Here is a 16759-nt window from a genome sequence, read left to right as displayed (position 1 = left end):
CTTTGTTCCTAAGTTAGAGTTCACGTTAGTATAGCTAACGTGACTCTTAACGTGGGTATGTTTCACCTTCGAGAGCGTTAGTGACACTCACCTTTGTCACTAACACTCGAAATGCCCAAATTCTCTACATTAGAACTCACGTTAACTAAGTTAACGTGGCTCTTAATGTAGTAGTGATGCCATTTCCCAACGTTAGTGACAAAAGTGAGTGTCACTAACGTTGGCTCCTTGATCTCAACTCCACGTTAACTTTCACGTTAATGTTCTTAACGTGAAAGTTAACGTAGGCAATGCTAGTTGGTCCAACGTTAGTGACAAAAGTGAGTGTCACTAATGTTGGCTTTTGTTTTCCTCTTCCACGTTAGAGTTCACGTTAACTAAGTTAACATGACTCTTAACGTGGGTCATTGCCAAGTTCTCCAACGTTAGTGGTGTTCACTTTTACCATTAACATTGGAGGAAAACGTTATTGGTGTTCACGATTTCTCTTAACGTTGAAGTTCCCTTTTGCTTCTACGTTAACTACCACGTTAACTTAGTTAATGTGGCAAGTAACGTGGGCTATGGATGGCTTCGCAGGCGTTATTGGTGATCACTTTTCTCATTAACGTTGCAAGCTTTACCATTCCACGTTAGTGTTCACGTTAACTAGGTTAACGTGAATACTAACGCGGTTCCTCCTTGCTTCCTTTGCCCTGAAATCAAAGTCATGAGATTATGCATGATGAGCGGATAATTTATACGCTTTTTGGCATTGTTTTTATTATGTTTTTAGTATGTTTTAGTTAGTTTTTATTATATTTTTATTAGTTTTTAGTTAAAATTCACTTTTCTGGACTTTACTATGAGTTTGTGTGTTTTTCTATGATTTTAGGTATTTTCTTGCTGAAATTGAGGGACCTGAGCAAAAATCTGATTCAGAGGCTGAAAAGGACTGCAGATGCTATTGGATTTTGACCTCCCTGCACTCGAAGTGGATTTTCTGGAGCTACAGAAGCCCAATTGGCGCGCACTCAATTGCATTAGAAGATAGACATCCTGGGCTTTCCAGCAATGTATAATAGTCCATACATTGCTCGAGATTTGATGGCCCAAACCGGCATTCCAAATCAGCTCAAGACTACTCGGCGTTAAACGCCGAAACTGGCACAAGAATGAGAGTTAAACGCCCAAACTGGCACAAAAGCTGGCGTTTAACTCCAAAAAAAGTCTCTACACATGAAAGCTTCAATGCTCAGCCCAAGCACACACCAAGTGGGCCCGGAAGTGGATTTTTATGTCATTTACTCATCTTTGTAAACCATAAGCTACTAGTTCTCTACAAATAGGACCTTTTGCTATTGTATTTTTCATCTTTGGATCAATTTAGTTCTTTTGATCATCTTTGGACATCTAGTTCTTATATCATTGGGGGCTTGCCTCTCGGCCATGCCTAGACCTTGTTCTTATGTATTTTCAACGGTGGAGTTTCTACACACCATAGATTAAGGTATGGAGCTCTGCTGTACCTCGAGTATTAATGCAATTACTATTGTTCTTCTATTCAATTCAGCTTATTCTTGTTCTAAGATATTCATTCGCACCCAAGAACTTGATGAATGTGATGATTATGTGACGCTCATCATCATTCTCACTTATGAACGCGTGCCTGACAACCACCTCCGTTCTACAAGCAAACAAGGCTTGAATGTTTATCTCTTGGATCCCTTAATTGGAATCTTCATGGTATAAGCTAGAATTGATGGTGGCATTCAAGAGAATCCGGAAGGTCTAAACCTTGTCTATGGTATTCTGAGTAGGATTCAAGGATTGAATGACTGTGACGAGCTTCAAACTCCTAAAGGCTGGGCGTTAGTGACAGACGCAAAAGAATCACTGGATTCTATTCCAACCTGATTGAGAACCGACAGATGATTAGCCGTGCTGTGATAGAGTGCGTTGAACATTTTCACTGAGAGGACGGGACTGTAGCCATTGACAACAGTGATGCCCAACATACAGCTTGCCATGGAAAGGAGTAAGAAGGATTGGATGAAGACAGTAGGAAAGTAGAGAGACGGAAGGGACAAAGCATCTCCATACGCTTATCTGAAATTCTCACCAATGAATTACATAAGTATCTCTATCTTTATTTTATGTTTTATATATCTTTTAATCATTAATCCTCCATAACCATTTGAATCCGCCTGAATGAGATTTACAAGATAACCATAGCTTGCTTCATACCAACAATCTCTGTGGGATCGACCCTTACTCGCGTAAGGTTTATTACTTGGACGACCCAGTGCACTTGCTGGTTAGTTGTGCGAAGTTGTGATAAAGAGTTGAGATTGCAATTGAGCGTACCATGTTGATGGCGCCATTGATGATCACAATTTCGTGCACCAAGTTTTTGGCGCTGTTGCCGGGGATTGTTTGAGTTTGGACAACTGACGGTTCATCTTGTTGCTTAGATTAGGTATTTTTCTTCAGAATTTTTAAGAATGAATTCTAGAGTTTCAAGGTGATGTTCTTATCATCACCAAAGCTGATTGATTCTCATCAATTTAGCTCTTGAATGTAATGTCCTGCTGAAACTTAGCTATCCATGTCTAATTTCTTTAGACTAAAGCTTTAGACTAACATTGCATGATTCCTGGAATTCTCATTAAGAATTTTGATATCCTTATTTTCTTTTTCACTCAATTTTCAAAAAAATCCAAAAAAAATTATAAAATCTTAAAACCAAAAATATTTTATGTTTCTTCTTGAGTCTAGTGTCTCATTTTAAGTTAGGTGTCAATTGCATGCTTCTATTCTTCTTGCATTTTTTTTGAATTCATTTATGTGTCTTCATTGATCTTCAAGTTGTTCTTGATGATTTTCTTACTTTGATCTTTAAATTCTCTTGTCTTGAGTGTTTTGTTGTTTCTCATATGCATTCTCAATTTGTTAGTGTCAGTAGTATACAAACTTCTAAGTTTGGTGTCTCGCATGCATTGTTTATTTGATCTTAGTGGCATTTTGATTATTCCTCATCATTAAAAATTCAAAAAAAAATATATTTTTTAATTTGTGTCTTTTCAAGTCAATAATATAGAGAATTGAAGATTCAGAACATACAGTAGAGGAACTACACAGAAAAAGCTGGGCGTTCAAAACGCCCAGTGAAGAAGGAAAACTGGCGTTTAAACGCCAGCCAGGGTACCTGGCTGGGCATTTAATGCCCAAAAGGGTAGCATTTTGGGCGTTAAACGCCAGAATGGATACCATTCTGGGCGTTTAATGCCAGGATGGCACAAGAGGGAAGATTTTGTTTTTTATTCAAATTTTTTTCAAGCTTTCAAAATTTTTCAAAATCAAATCTTTTTCAAATCATATCTTTTCAATCATATATTTTCAAAATCAATTTCTTTCCATTTTCAAAAATACTTGCTAACAATTAATGATTTGATTCAACATTTCAAGTTTGTTGCCTTTTCTGCTGAGAAAGGTTTAATGTCTTAATCATATCTTTTAAATTTCTTGTTAGCCAAGTCATTAATTTCCAAAATCAAATCTTTTTAAATTGTTTTTCAAATCATATCTTTTCAATCATATCTTTTTATCACATTTTTTTTCAAAATTAATTTTTCAATCATATCTTTTTGATTTCTAATTTCAAAATCTTTTTCAAAAATCACTTTATTTCTTTCCCAATCTTATTTTTCGAAAATCATTTACCATTTTTCAACATGACCAAATTTGGAGAGGAGAAAGAGGCAGTGAGCGCCACTGAGGAAGACCTCAATGGACGTCCACTGGCCTCCAATGAGTTCCCTAATGAGGAACCATGGGAATCTGAGGCTCACACTGAGACCATAGAGATTCCATTGGATTTACTTCTGCCATTCATGAGCTCTGATGAGTATTCTTCCTTTGAAGAGGACGAAGATGTTACTGAAGAGCAAGTTGCTAAGTACCTTGGAGCAATCATGAAGCTAAATGATAAGTTATTTGGTAATGAGACTTGGAAGGATGAACCCCCTTTGCTCACCAAAGAACTGGATGACTTGACTAGGGAAAGATTACCTCAAAAGAGACAGGACCCTGGGAAATTCTCAATACCTTGTACCATAGGCACCATGACCTTTGAGAAGGCTCTGTGTGACCTAGGGTCAAGCATAAACCTCATGCCTCTCTCTGTAATGGAGAAGCTAGGGATCTTTGAGGTGCAAGCTGCAAGAATCTCACTAGAGATGGCAGACAATTCAAGAAAACAAGCTTATGGACTTGTAGAGGATGTTCTAGTAAAGGTTGAAGACCATTACATCCCTGCTGATTTCATAGTCCTAGATACTGGAAAGTGCATGGATGAATCCATCATCCTTGGCAGACCCTTCCTAACCATAGCAAGGGCTGTGATTGATGTTGACAGAGGAGAATTGATCATTCAAGTGAATAAAGAATCCTTTGTGTTTAAGGCTCAAGGATATCCCTCTGTAACCATGGAGAGGAAGCATGAAGAGCTTCTCTCAAAACAGAGTAAAACAGAGCCCCCACAGTCAAACTCTATGTTTGGTGTTGGGAGGCCACAACCAAATTCTAAGTTTGATGTTGAACCCCCACATTCAAACTCTAAGTTTGGTGTTGGGAGATTCCAACATTGCCCTGAGTATCTGTGAGGCTCCATGAGAGCCCACTGTCAAGCTACTGACATTAAAGAAGCGCTTGTTGGGAGGCAACCCAATGTTATATTTATCTATTTTCCTTTGTTATTTTATGTTTTCTATAGGTTGATGATCATAGAAAGTCACAAAATCAATTGAAAAAGCAAAAACAGAATGAAAAACATAAAGAAAAAAATAGCACACCCTGGAGGAAAATCTGCTGGCGTTTAAACGCCAGTGAAGATAGCAGAATGGGCGTTTAACGCCCAGTCTGGCACCATTCTGGGCGTTTAACGCCAGAAAGGGGCACCAGACTGGCGTTTAATGCCAGGAATGGGCAAGAAGCTGGCGTTAAACACCAGAAATGGGCACCAGCCCGGCGTTTAATGCCAGGATTGGTAGAAGGAGAATTTTTGCTCGCCACTTGGTGCAGGGATGAATTATCCTTGACACCTAGAATTTGTGGACCCTACAGGATCCCCACCTACCCCACCACTCTCTCTCTTCTTCACCCATTCACCAATCACCTCAACACCTCTTCCCCAAAAACCCCTCACCTATCAAATCCCACCATTCTCTTCACCACTCACATCCATCCTTCATAAAACCCCACCGACCTCACCATTCAAATTCAAACCACTTTCCCTCCCAAACCCACCCATAATGGCCGAACCTTACCCCTCTCTCCACCCTTATATAAACCCATCTTCACTCCTTCATTTTCACACAACCTACACACTACTTCTCCCCCTTGGCCGAAAAACAAAATCACCTCCATCTCCTCTATTTCTTCTTCTTCTACTCTCTTCTTTCTTCTTTTGCTCGAGGACGAGCAAACCTTCTAAGGTTGGTGTGGTAAAAGCATTGCTTTTTGTTTTTCCATAACCATTTATGGCATCTAAGGCCAGAGAAACCTCTGGAAAGAAGAAAGGAAAGGCAAAAGCTTCCACCTTCGAGTCATGGGAGATGGAGAGATTCATCTCAAGGGTACATCAAGACCACTTCTATGAAGTTGTGGCCATGAAGAAAGTGATCCCCGAGGTCCCTTTCAAACTCAACAAGAGTGAATATCCGGAGATCCGACATGAGATCCGAAGAAGAGGTTGGGAAGTTCTTACCAACCCCATTCAACAAGTTAGAATCTTGATGGTTCAAGAATTCTATGCCAATGCATGGATCACCAAGAACCATGATCAAAGTGTGAACCCGGACCCAAAGAATTGGCTTACAATGGTTCGGGAGAAATGCTTAGATTTTAGTCCGGAAAATGTAAGGTTGGCTTGCCCATAATGTAAGGAGATGAACACCCTTACACTAGAAGGGTCAACTTTGATCAAAGGTTGGACCAAGTCCTCATAGACATTTGTGAAGAGGGTGCTCAATGGAAGAGAGATTCAAGAGGAAAGCCGGTTCAACTGAGAAGGCATGACCTCAAGCCCGTGGCTAGGGGATGGTTGGAATTTATCCAACGCTCAATCATTCCCACTAGCAACCGGTCCGAAGTTACTATAGACCGGGCTATCATGATTCATAGCATCATGATTGGAGAGGAAGTAGAAGTTCATAAAGTTATATCCCAAGAACTTTATAAGGTGGCGGACAAGTCCTCTACCTTGGCAAGGTTAGCCTTCCCTCATCTCATTTGTCACCTCTGTAATTCAGTTGGAGTTAACATAGAGGGAGACATCCTCATTGATGAGGACAAGCCCATCACTAAGACAAGGTGGAGCACCAAGAACATTCCATCATCCTCCATGAAATTAGAGAAGATCAAAGAATCATGAGAGAGGAGCAACAAAGGCAAGGAAGAGACATTGGGAAGCTCAAGCACTCCATAAGATCTTCAAGAGGAAGAACAAGCCGCCATCACTAAGGTGGACCCGTTCTTTAATCTCCTTGTTCTTTATTTTTCTATTTTTCGAAAATTATGCTTTATGTTTTATTTATGTTTGTGTCTTATGATCATTAGTGTCTTAGTGTCTATGTCTTAAAGTTATGAATGTCCTATGAATCCATCACCTTTCTTAAATGAAAAATGTTCTTAAAAAAAAGAGAGAAGAATTGCATGAATTTTGAATTTTATAACAGATTAATTATTTTGATGTGGTGGCAATACTTTGACTTCTGAATGTATGCTTGAACAGTGCATATGTCTTTTGAATTTGTTGTTCATGAATGTTGGCTCTTGAAAGAATGATGAAAAAAAGGAGACATGTTACTGAGGATCTGAAAAATCATAAAAAAGATTCTTGAAGCAAGAAAAAGTAGTGAATACAAAAAAAACGAAAAAAATGGGGGGAAAAGAAAAAGAAAAAAAAATAAAGTCGTGATCCAAGGCAAAAAGAGTGTGCTTAAGAACCCTGGACACCTCTAATTGGGGACTCTAGCAAAGCTGAGTCACAATCTGAAAAGGTTCACCCAGTTATGTGTCTATGGCATGTATGTATCCGGTGGTAAAACTGGAAGACAAAGTGCTTTGGGCCGCGGCCAAGACTCATAAAGTAGCTGTGTGGTGCACGAAATTACAATCACACTTTTGCAATCCGCACAACTAACCAGCAAGTGCACTGGGTCGTCCAAGTAATACCTTACGTGAGTAAGGGTCGATCCCACAGAGATTATTGGTTTGAAGCAAGCTATGTTTATTTTATTATTCTTAGTCAGGATTTCAATTAAAATTATCAGTTTGAATTATTAGAAAAATAAAAGAGCGTGAATTAATTACTTGTAATGCAGTAATGGAGAATATGTTGGAGTTTTGGAGATGCTTTGTCTTCTGAATTTCTGTAATGTAATATTCCATCCATGGAAAAGTGCAAAGTTCCTTCTATGGCAAGCTGTTTGTAGGGTGTCACCATTGTCAGTGGCTACCTCCCATCCTCTCAGTGAAAACGGTCCAGATGCTCTGTCACAGCACGGCTAATCAGCTGTTGGTTCTCGATCATGTTGGAATAGGATCCATTGATCCTTTTGCGTTTGTCATCACGCCCAGCAATCGCGAGTTTGAAGCTCGTCACAGCCATTCAATCCTTGAATCCTACTCGGAATACCACAGACAAGGTTTAGACTTTCCGGATCCTCAAGAGTGGCCGCCATCAGTTCTAGCTTATACCACGAAGATTCTGATTAAGGAAGCTAAGAGATGCTCATTCAATCTGATGTAGAATGGAGGTGTTTTTCAGGCCCACGTTCATGGATTGAGAAAGGTGATGAGTGTCACGGATCATCACCTCCTTCACAATTAAGCGCGAATGAACATCTTAGATAGGAACACACACACGTTTGATTGGAGAAATAGAAACACTTGCATTAATTCATTGAGACGCTGCAGAGCTCCTCACCCCCAACAATAGAGTTTAGAGACTCATGCCGTCAAAGTGTATAAAATTCAGATCTGAAAAATGTCATGAGATACAAAATAAGTCTCTAAAAGTTGTTTAAATAGTAAACTAATAACCTAGGTTTACAGAAAATGAGTAAACTATGATAGATAGTGCAGAAATCCACTTCTGGAGCCCACTTGGTGTGTGCTGAGGCTGAGACTTAAGCTTCTCACGTGCCTGGGCTGTTTTGGACGTTCAACGCCAGGTTGTAACCTGTTTCTGGCGTTGAACTCCAACTTGTAACTTGTTTCTGGCGCTGGACGCCAGACTGCAACATGGAACTGGCGTTGAAGGCTAGTTTACGTCATTTATCTTCGTGCAAAGTATGGACTATTATATATTGCTGGAAAGCCCTGGATGTCTACTTTCCAACCCAATTAAGAGCGCGTCAATTGGACTCCTGTAACTCCAAAAACTCCATTCCGAGTGCAGGGAGGTCGGGATCCAATAGCATCAGCAGTCCTTTTTCAGCCTAACTCAGATTTTTGCTCAGCTCCCTCAATTTCAGCCATAAAATACCTGAAATCACAGAAAAACACACAAACTCATTGTAAAATCCAGAAATATGATTTTTGCCTAAAAACTAATAATATTCTACTAAAAACTAATTAAAACATGCTAAAATCTACATGAAATTACCCCCAAAAAGCGTATAAAATATCCGCTCATCACAACACCAAACATAAACTGTTGCTTGTCCTCAAGCAACTAGATAAATAAATAGGATGAAAAGAAATTAAGAAGTAATAATATCTCAGAGTTTTAAATGGAGCTAAGCTTGTAGCTTTTTGTTTCTGAACAGTTTTGGCATCTCCCTTTATCCTTTGAAGTTCAGAATGATTGACATCCATAGGAACTCAGAATTCAGATAGTATTATTGATTCTCCTAGTGTAGTATGTTGGTTCTTGAACACAGTTACTTTATGAGTCTTGGCCGTGGCCCTAAGCACTTTGTTTTCCAGTATTACCACCGGATACATAAATGCCACAGACACATGACTGGGTGAACCTTTTCAGATTGTGACTCAGCTTTGCTAAAGTCCCCAGTTAGAGGTGTCTAGAGCTCTTAAGCACACTCTTTTTGCTTTGGATCACAACTTTAACCACTCAGTCTCAAGTTTTTCACTTGGACCTGCATGCCACAAGCACATGGTTAGGGACAGCTTGATTTAGCCGTTTAGGCCTGGAATTACTTCCTTGGACCTTCCTATCCACTGATGCTCAAAGCCTTGGATCCTTTTCATCCTTGCCTTTTGGTTTTAAGGGCTGTTGGCTTTTTCTACTTACTTTTTCTTTCTCTCTTTTTTTTTCTTCTTTTCTTTCACTGCTTTTTCTTGCTTCAAGAATCAATTTCATGATTTTCAGATCATCAATAACATTTCTCTTGTTCATTATTCTTTCAGGAGCCAACAATTTTAACATTCATAAAATTCAATATCAAAAATATGCACTGTTCAAGCATTCATTCAGAAGACAGAAAGTATTGCCACCACATGTAAATAATTAGAATTTTCCTTATTAAGAACTCGAAAAAATTAAATTGCCTCTTTATTCTAAAAAATCTACTATTTTATTCATGTTTGATGATGATGAGAAAAATAAATTATAACTTAATTGGAAATAAAACCAAAATAGACATGCTAATTACTACTACTCCTATATAACTTCTAAGGTAAATTTCTATATAATACTATCACAGAGTTAAAGCTTAAAATTAGAACTTAACAACCTGTATTTTGGGATGTGGATGTTCCTCTAGTCTGTGGGGTGCTTGGTCCTTCAAGGAATAGCTTCTGACGCTTTAGTTCCTTCAGTTCACATCCTTGCTCTTCCTGTTCCCTTAGGTGCCATGATCTTGATGAGTTTTAGCTCAGTGATCATGGAAAATCACACCAAACTTAGAGGATTGCTTGTCCTCAAGCAAAAGAAAGGAAAGGAGAGGAATAGAGGGAGAGGCAATTTCGAAATCCAAAAGATATAATGAGTTGAAAAAGATTTGAAAAAGATTTGGATTGGAAAAAGATTTGTGTTTATGAATTAAGATATATTTGACATTTTTGAAAAAGGGATTTTAGAAATTAGTGTTTTTAGAAATTAGGATTAAAATTTTTGGAATTGAAGGATGATATTTTGAAACATGTTTATGCAAGAAATCATGAATTGAAACATAAAAATTAGAAAATTTGTGAAGAAAAACGAATTTTACCTCCTCCCCACCATTCTGGCGTTAAACGCCCAACTGCTGCTTGTTTTGGGCGTTTAACGCCCAATTGTTGCTTCTCCTGGGCGTTCAACGCCCAGCTGTTGCTTCTTTCTGGCGTTGAAAGCCAGGAAGTCCTTTGTCACTGGGCGTTTTTCTGGACGCCCAGGACATTGTCAATCTGGCGTTAAACGCCCAGAAGGTGCCTCTTTCTGGCGTTCAACGCCCAGAAGATGCTCCTTTCTGGTGTTTAACACCCAAATGGCTACCCTTACTGGCGTTGAATACCCAGTGGGTGCTTCTTTTGGGCGTTCAACGCCCAAAATGTTTCTTACTGGCTTTTTTCGCCGGTGAACTTCCAAATTCTCTTATAACTTTGTGAATTCAAGCAATTGCTATTTTACCTTGAAGATACTTTGACATATACCTGTAAAAATCAATTAATTAACAAAAACAAATAAAATTAAATTTTGTGAATGGCTGGGTTGCCTCCCAGCAAGCGTTTCTTTAATGTCGTTAGCTGGACTATTACTGAGCTTTAATCAAGTCTCAGTTTTGAGCATTCTTGCTCAAAATTGCTTTCAAGATAATGTTTAACTCTCTGTCCATTAACAATGAACTTTTTGTTAGAGTCATTATCCTGAAGCTCTACGTATCCATATGGTGATACACTTGTAATTACATATGGACCTCTCCACCGGGATTTTAATTTCCCGGGGAATAATTTGAGCCTAGAATTAAATAGCAGAACTTTCTGCCCCGGCTCGAAGACTCTGGATGACAATTTCTTATCATGCCATCTTTTTACTTTCTCTTTGTAAATTTTTGCATTCTCGAAAGCATTGAGTCTAAATTCCTCTAGCTCATTTAACTGAAGCAATCGCTTTTCTCCAGCTAACTTGGCATCAAGGTTCAGGAATCTAGTTGCCCAGTAGGCCTTATGTTCCAGTTCCACTGGCAAGTGACATGCCTTTCCATACACAAGCTGGTATGGAGAGGTCCCTATAGGGGTCTTGAATGCTGTTCTATATGCCCACAGAGCATCATCCAAGCTTCTTGCCCAATCCCTTCTACGGTTAATTACAGTTCATTCTAGGATTTTTTTGAGTTCTCTATTTGAGACTTCAGCTTGCCCGTTAGTCTGTGGGTGATATGGAATGGCCACCCTGTGGCTAACTCCATAACAAACCAAAGCAGAGTAGAGCTGTTTATTGCAGAAATGAGTGCCCCCATCACTGATTAGTACTCTAGGGGTGCCAAATCTGCTGAAGATGTGTTTCTGGAGGAATTTTAACACTGTTTTAGTGTCATTAGTAGGTGTTGCAATAGCTTCCACCCATTTGGATACATAATCCCCTGCCACCAGAATGTAAGTGTTTGAGTATGATAGTGGGAAAGGTCCCATGAAGTCAATACCCCATACATCGAACAACTCAATCTCCAAGATCCCTTGCTGAGGCATGGCATAACTGTGAGGCAAATTACCAGATCTTTGGCAACTGTCACAATTAAGTACAAACGCTCGGGAATCTTTATAGAGAGTAGGCCAGTAGAAGCCACAATGGAGGACTCTTGTGCCTGTTCGCTCACTTCCAAAATGTCCTCCATACTGGGATCCATGGCAATGCCATAGAATCTTCTGTGCTTCTTCTTTAGGCACACATCTACGGATTACTCCGTCTGCACATCTCTTGAAGAGATATGGTTCATCGCAAAGATAGTACTTTGCATCCGTGATCAACTTCTTTGATTGCTGCCTACTGTACTCTTTGGGTATGAATCTCATTGCCTTGTAGTTTGCAATGTCTGCAAACCACGACACTTCCTGGATGGCAAAGAGTTGCTCATCCGGAAAGTTTTCAGAAATCTCAGTAAGAGGGAGGGACGCCCCTTCTACTTGTTCTATTCGGGACAGGTGATCTGCTACCTGATTCTCTATCCCTTTTCTGTCTCTTATTTCTATATCAAACTCTTGCAGAAGCAACACCCATCTTATAAGTCTGGGTTTTGAATCCTGCTTTGTGAGTAGATATTTAAGAGCAGCATGATCAGTGTACACAATCACTTTTGATCCTACTAAATAGGATCTGAATTTGTCAATGGCGTAAACCACTGCAAGTAACTCCTTTTCTGTGGTTGTGTAGTTCTTCTGTGCATCATTTAAAACTCGACTGGCATAGTAAATGACGTGCAGAAGCTTGTCATGCCTTTGTCCTAACATTGCACCAATGGCATGGTCACTGGCATCACACATTAGTTCAAACGGCAATGTCCAGTTTGGTGCAGAGATGATTGGTGCTGTGACTAATTTAGCTTTCAGAGTTTCAAATGCCTGCAGACACTCCTTATCAAAGACAAATGGCGTGTGAGCAGCTAGCAGGTTGCTCAAAGGTTTGGCGATTTTTGAAAAATCCTTTATAAACCTCCTATAGAATCCTGCATGCCCCAGAAAGCTTTTGATTGCCTTAACATTGGTAGGTGGTGGTAATTTTTCAATCACCTCTACCTTAGCTTGATCCACCTCTATTCCCTTGTTCGAAATTTTATGCACAAGGACAATTCCTTCAGTCACCATAAAGTGACATTTCTCCCAATTTAAAACCAGGTTAGTCTCTTGGCATCTCTTTAGAACAAGTGCTAGATGGTTAAGACAGGAACTAAATGAGTCTCGAAATACTGAAAAGTCATCCATGAAGACTTCCAGAAATTTTTCCACCATATCAGAGAAAATTGAGAGCATGCACCTCTGAAAGGTTGCAGGTGCATTGCACAGGCCAAATGGCATCCTTCTGTATGCAAATACTCCTGATGGACATGTGAATGCTGTTTTCTCCTGATCCTGGGGATCTACTGCAATTTGATTATAACCTGAATATCCATCCAGGAAGCAGTAGTATTCATGACCTGCTAGTCTTTCTAGCATCTGGTCTATGAATGGTAAAGGAAAATGATCCTTTCTGGTGGCTGTATTGAGCCTTCTATAATCAATGCACATACGCCACCCTGTAATTGTTCTTGTAGGAACCAGTTCATTTTTTTCATTATGAACCACTGTCATGCCTCCTTTCTTAGGGACGACTTGGACAGGGCTTACCCAGGGGCTATCAGATATAGGATAAATAATCCCAGCCTCTAGTAACTTAGTGACCTCTTTTTGCACCACCTCCTTCATGGCTGGATTCAGCCGCCTTTGTGGTTGAACCACTGGCTTGGAGTCACCTTCCAGTAAGATCTTGTGCATGCATCTGGCTGGGCTAATGCCCTTGAGATCACTGATGGACCACCCAAGAGCTGTCTTGTGTGTCCTTAGCACTTGAATTAGTGCTTCCTCTTCCTGCGGCTCTAAGGTAGAGCTTATGATTACAGGAAAGGTATCACCTTCTCCCAGAAATGCATATTTCAGGGATGGTGGTAATGGTTTGAGCTCGGGTTTGGGAGGTTTCTCCTCTTCTTGAGGGAATTTCAGAGGTTCTATTATTCTCTCTGATTCCTCCAAATCAGGCTGAACATCTTTAAAGATGTCCTCTAGCTCTAATTCGAGACTCTCAGTCATATTGACCTCTCTTACCAGAGAGTCAATAATATCAACACTCATGCAGTCATTTGGGGTGTCTGGATGTTGCATGGCTTTGACAACATTCAACTTGAACTCCTCCTCATTGACCCTCAGGGTTACTTCCCCTTTTTAGACGTCAATGAGGGTTCGGCCAGTTGCTAGGAAAGGTCCTCCTAGAATGAGAGTTACACTCTTGTGCTCCTCCATTTCCAGCACCACAAAGTCAGTAGGAAAGGCAAATGGCCCAACCTTGACAATCATGTCTTCAATCACGCCTGATGGATATTTAATGGAGCCATTAGCAAGTTGAAGACATATCCGGGTTGGTTTGACTTCTTCAGTCAAACCAAGCTTTGTGATAATAGATGCAGGTATTAAGTTGATACTTACCCCAAGATCACATAGAGCTTGCTTGGTACAAGTACCCTCTAATATGCATGGTATCATAAAGCTTCCGGGATCCTTAAGCTTCTCATGTAAGCTTTCCAGGATAACTGCACTGCATTCTTCAGTGAGGTAAACTTTTTCAGTTTCCCTCCAATCCTTCTTATGACTTAAGATCTCTTTCATGAACTTGGCATAAGAGGGTATTTGCTCAAGTGCTTCTGCAAACGGAATCTTTATTTCAAGAGTCCTGAGATAGTCTGCAAAGTGGGCAAATTGCTTATCCTGTTCTGCTTGGCGGAGTTTTTGAGGATAAGGCATTTTGGCTTTGTATTCCTCAACCTTAGTTGCTGCAGGTTTATTACCTGTAGAAGTGGGTTGGGAAGCCTTTTTAGAAGGGTTGTTATCAGTACTTGTATGTGACTGATCCCCCACTGGCGTTTGAATGCCAGGGGTGGAAGCTGGAGTGGCGTTAGACGCCAACTCCTCATCTGTTACTGGCGTCTGAACGCTAGAACTGTGCTCCCTTTGGGCGTTCAACGCCGGATTCATGCTTGTTTCTGGCGTTGAACGCCAGGAATGAGCATGGTCTAGGCGTTCAGTGCCAGCCTTATCCTCTCTGGGCTCTGATTGTCCTCAGAGGGATTTTGAGTAGCCATTTGTTCATTTCTTGGCTTCCTGTTGCTTTGAAGTGAGGTATTTAATGTTTTCCCACTTCTTAATTGAACTGCTTGGCATTCTTCTGTTATTTGTTTTGACAGTTGCTTTTCTGTTTTCTTTAACTGTACTTCCATATTCCTGTCAGCCATTCTTGTTTCCTGTAGTATTTCCTTGAATTTGGCTAGCTGCTGAGTTAGAAAGTCTAATTGCTGATTGAATTCATTAGCATGATCTACAGGACTGAGTTCAGCAGTTACTGTTTTAGCTTCTTCTTTCATGGAAGATTCACTGCTTAGGTACAGATGCTGATTTCTGGCAATTATATCAATAGGCTCTTGAGCTTCTTCAATTGTTTTTCTCATATGTATAGATCCACCAGCTGAGTGATCTAGAGAAATCTGAGCTTTTTCTGTAAGCCCATAGTAGAAGATGTCTAATTGCACCCACTCTGAAAACATCTCAGAGGGCATTTTTTTAGCATCTCTCTGTATCTCTCCCAGGCATCATAAAGGGATTCATTATCTCCTTGTTTGAAGCCTTGGATGCTTAGCCTTAGCTGTGTCATCCATTTTGGAGGAAAATAGTGATTCAGGAATTTTTCTGACAGCTGTTTCCATGTCTTTATGCTGTTCTTAGGTTAGTTATTTAACCACCTCTAAGCTTGATCTTTTATAGCAAATGGAAAAAGTAATAATCTGTAGACATCCTGATCTACTTCCTTATCATGCACTGTGTCAGTAATTTGTAAAAGTTATGCCAAAACTCTGTAGGTTCTTCATGTGGAAGACCGGAATACTGGCAGCTTTATTGCACCATGATAATGAGCTGAGGATTCAACTCAAAGCTACTAACTCCAACGGAGGGTATACAGATACTACTCCCATATGAAGCAGTAGTGGGGTTAGCATATCACCCCAGAGTCCTCCTGGACTGTGCATTTCCACTTAGTTCCATGATGGAGCAAGGGAGATGGTATAGATGTTGATATTGTATATTTTATTTAATTTATTATAAAAAGAAAATTGAATTTCAAAATAATAAAATAAAATAAAATAAAAATCGAAATAAAAATAAAATAAATAAAGAAAGAAAATTAAAAATTAAAAATTTGAAAACTTTTATGAAGATTTTAAAAAATTTGAGGAGAGAGAAAGTGGTTAGGATATTTTTGAAAAAGATATATATATATATATATATATATATATATATATATATATTTAAAACTTAAAAAAGATAAGAATTGAAAAATTTTGAAAATGAAATCTGAATTTTTATATAAAAATTTTGAAAATATAGTTTAAAATTAGTTAGAAAAGATATTTTTTTGAATTTTGAATTTTATGATGAAAGAGAAAAACACACAAAAGACACAAGACTTAAAATTTTTAGATCTAATGCTCCTTATTTTCGAAAATTTTGGAGGGAAAACACCAAGGAACACCAAACTTAAAAATTTTAAGATCAAAACACAAGAAAGACTCAAGAACACCTTGAAGATTCACAAGAACACCAAGAACAAAAGAGAGAACACCAAACTTAAAATTTTTAGAAAACCAAGATAAATTTTTGAAAATTAAAGAAAGATCAACAAGAAAACACCAAACTTAAAGTTTGGCACAAGATTAAATCAAGAAAAATTATTTGAAAAAAAAGATTTTAAAAAGAAGATACCCAATTGCCAAGAACATAAGCCAACGCTCTAACCAACTGAGCTAAAAATATAACGTGTTTTAAAGATGTATTATCTTTATAGATAAGAATAAATTTTTTTGAAAACTAATGTTTTGAAAAAGCACAAGAAAAACAAGAAAAGACACAGAACAAGACAAACCAAAGATCAAACAAGAAAAATTGACAAGAACAATTTTAAGATCAAGGAAGAACAAGAACATGCAATTCGAAAAATTAAGAGACAAGGAAAAACATGCAATTGACACCAAACTTAGAA

Source organism: Arachis stenosperma, chromosome 1, assembly GCF_014773155.1.
Source record: "Arachis stenosperma cultivar V10309 chromosome 1, arast.V10309.gnm1.PFL2, whole genome shotgun sequence".
NCBI lineage: Eukaryota > Viridiplantae > Streptophyta > Magnoliopsida > Fabales > Fabaceae > Arachis > Arachis stenosperma.
The sequence above is the reverse complement of the archived record's forward strand: the minus strand, read 5'-3'. Positions refer to the sequence as shown.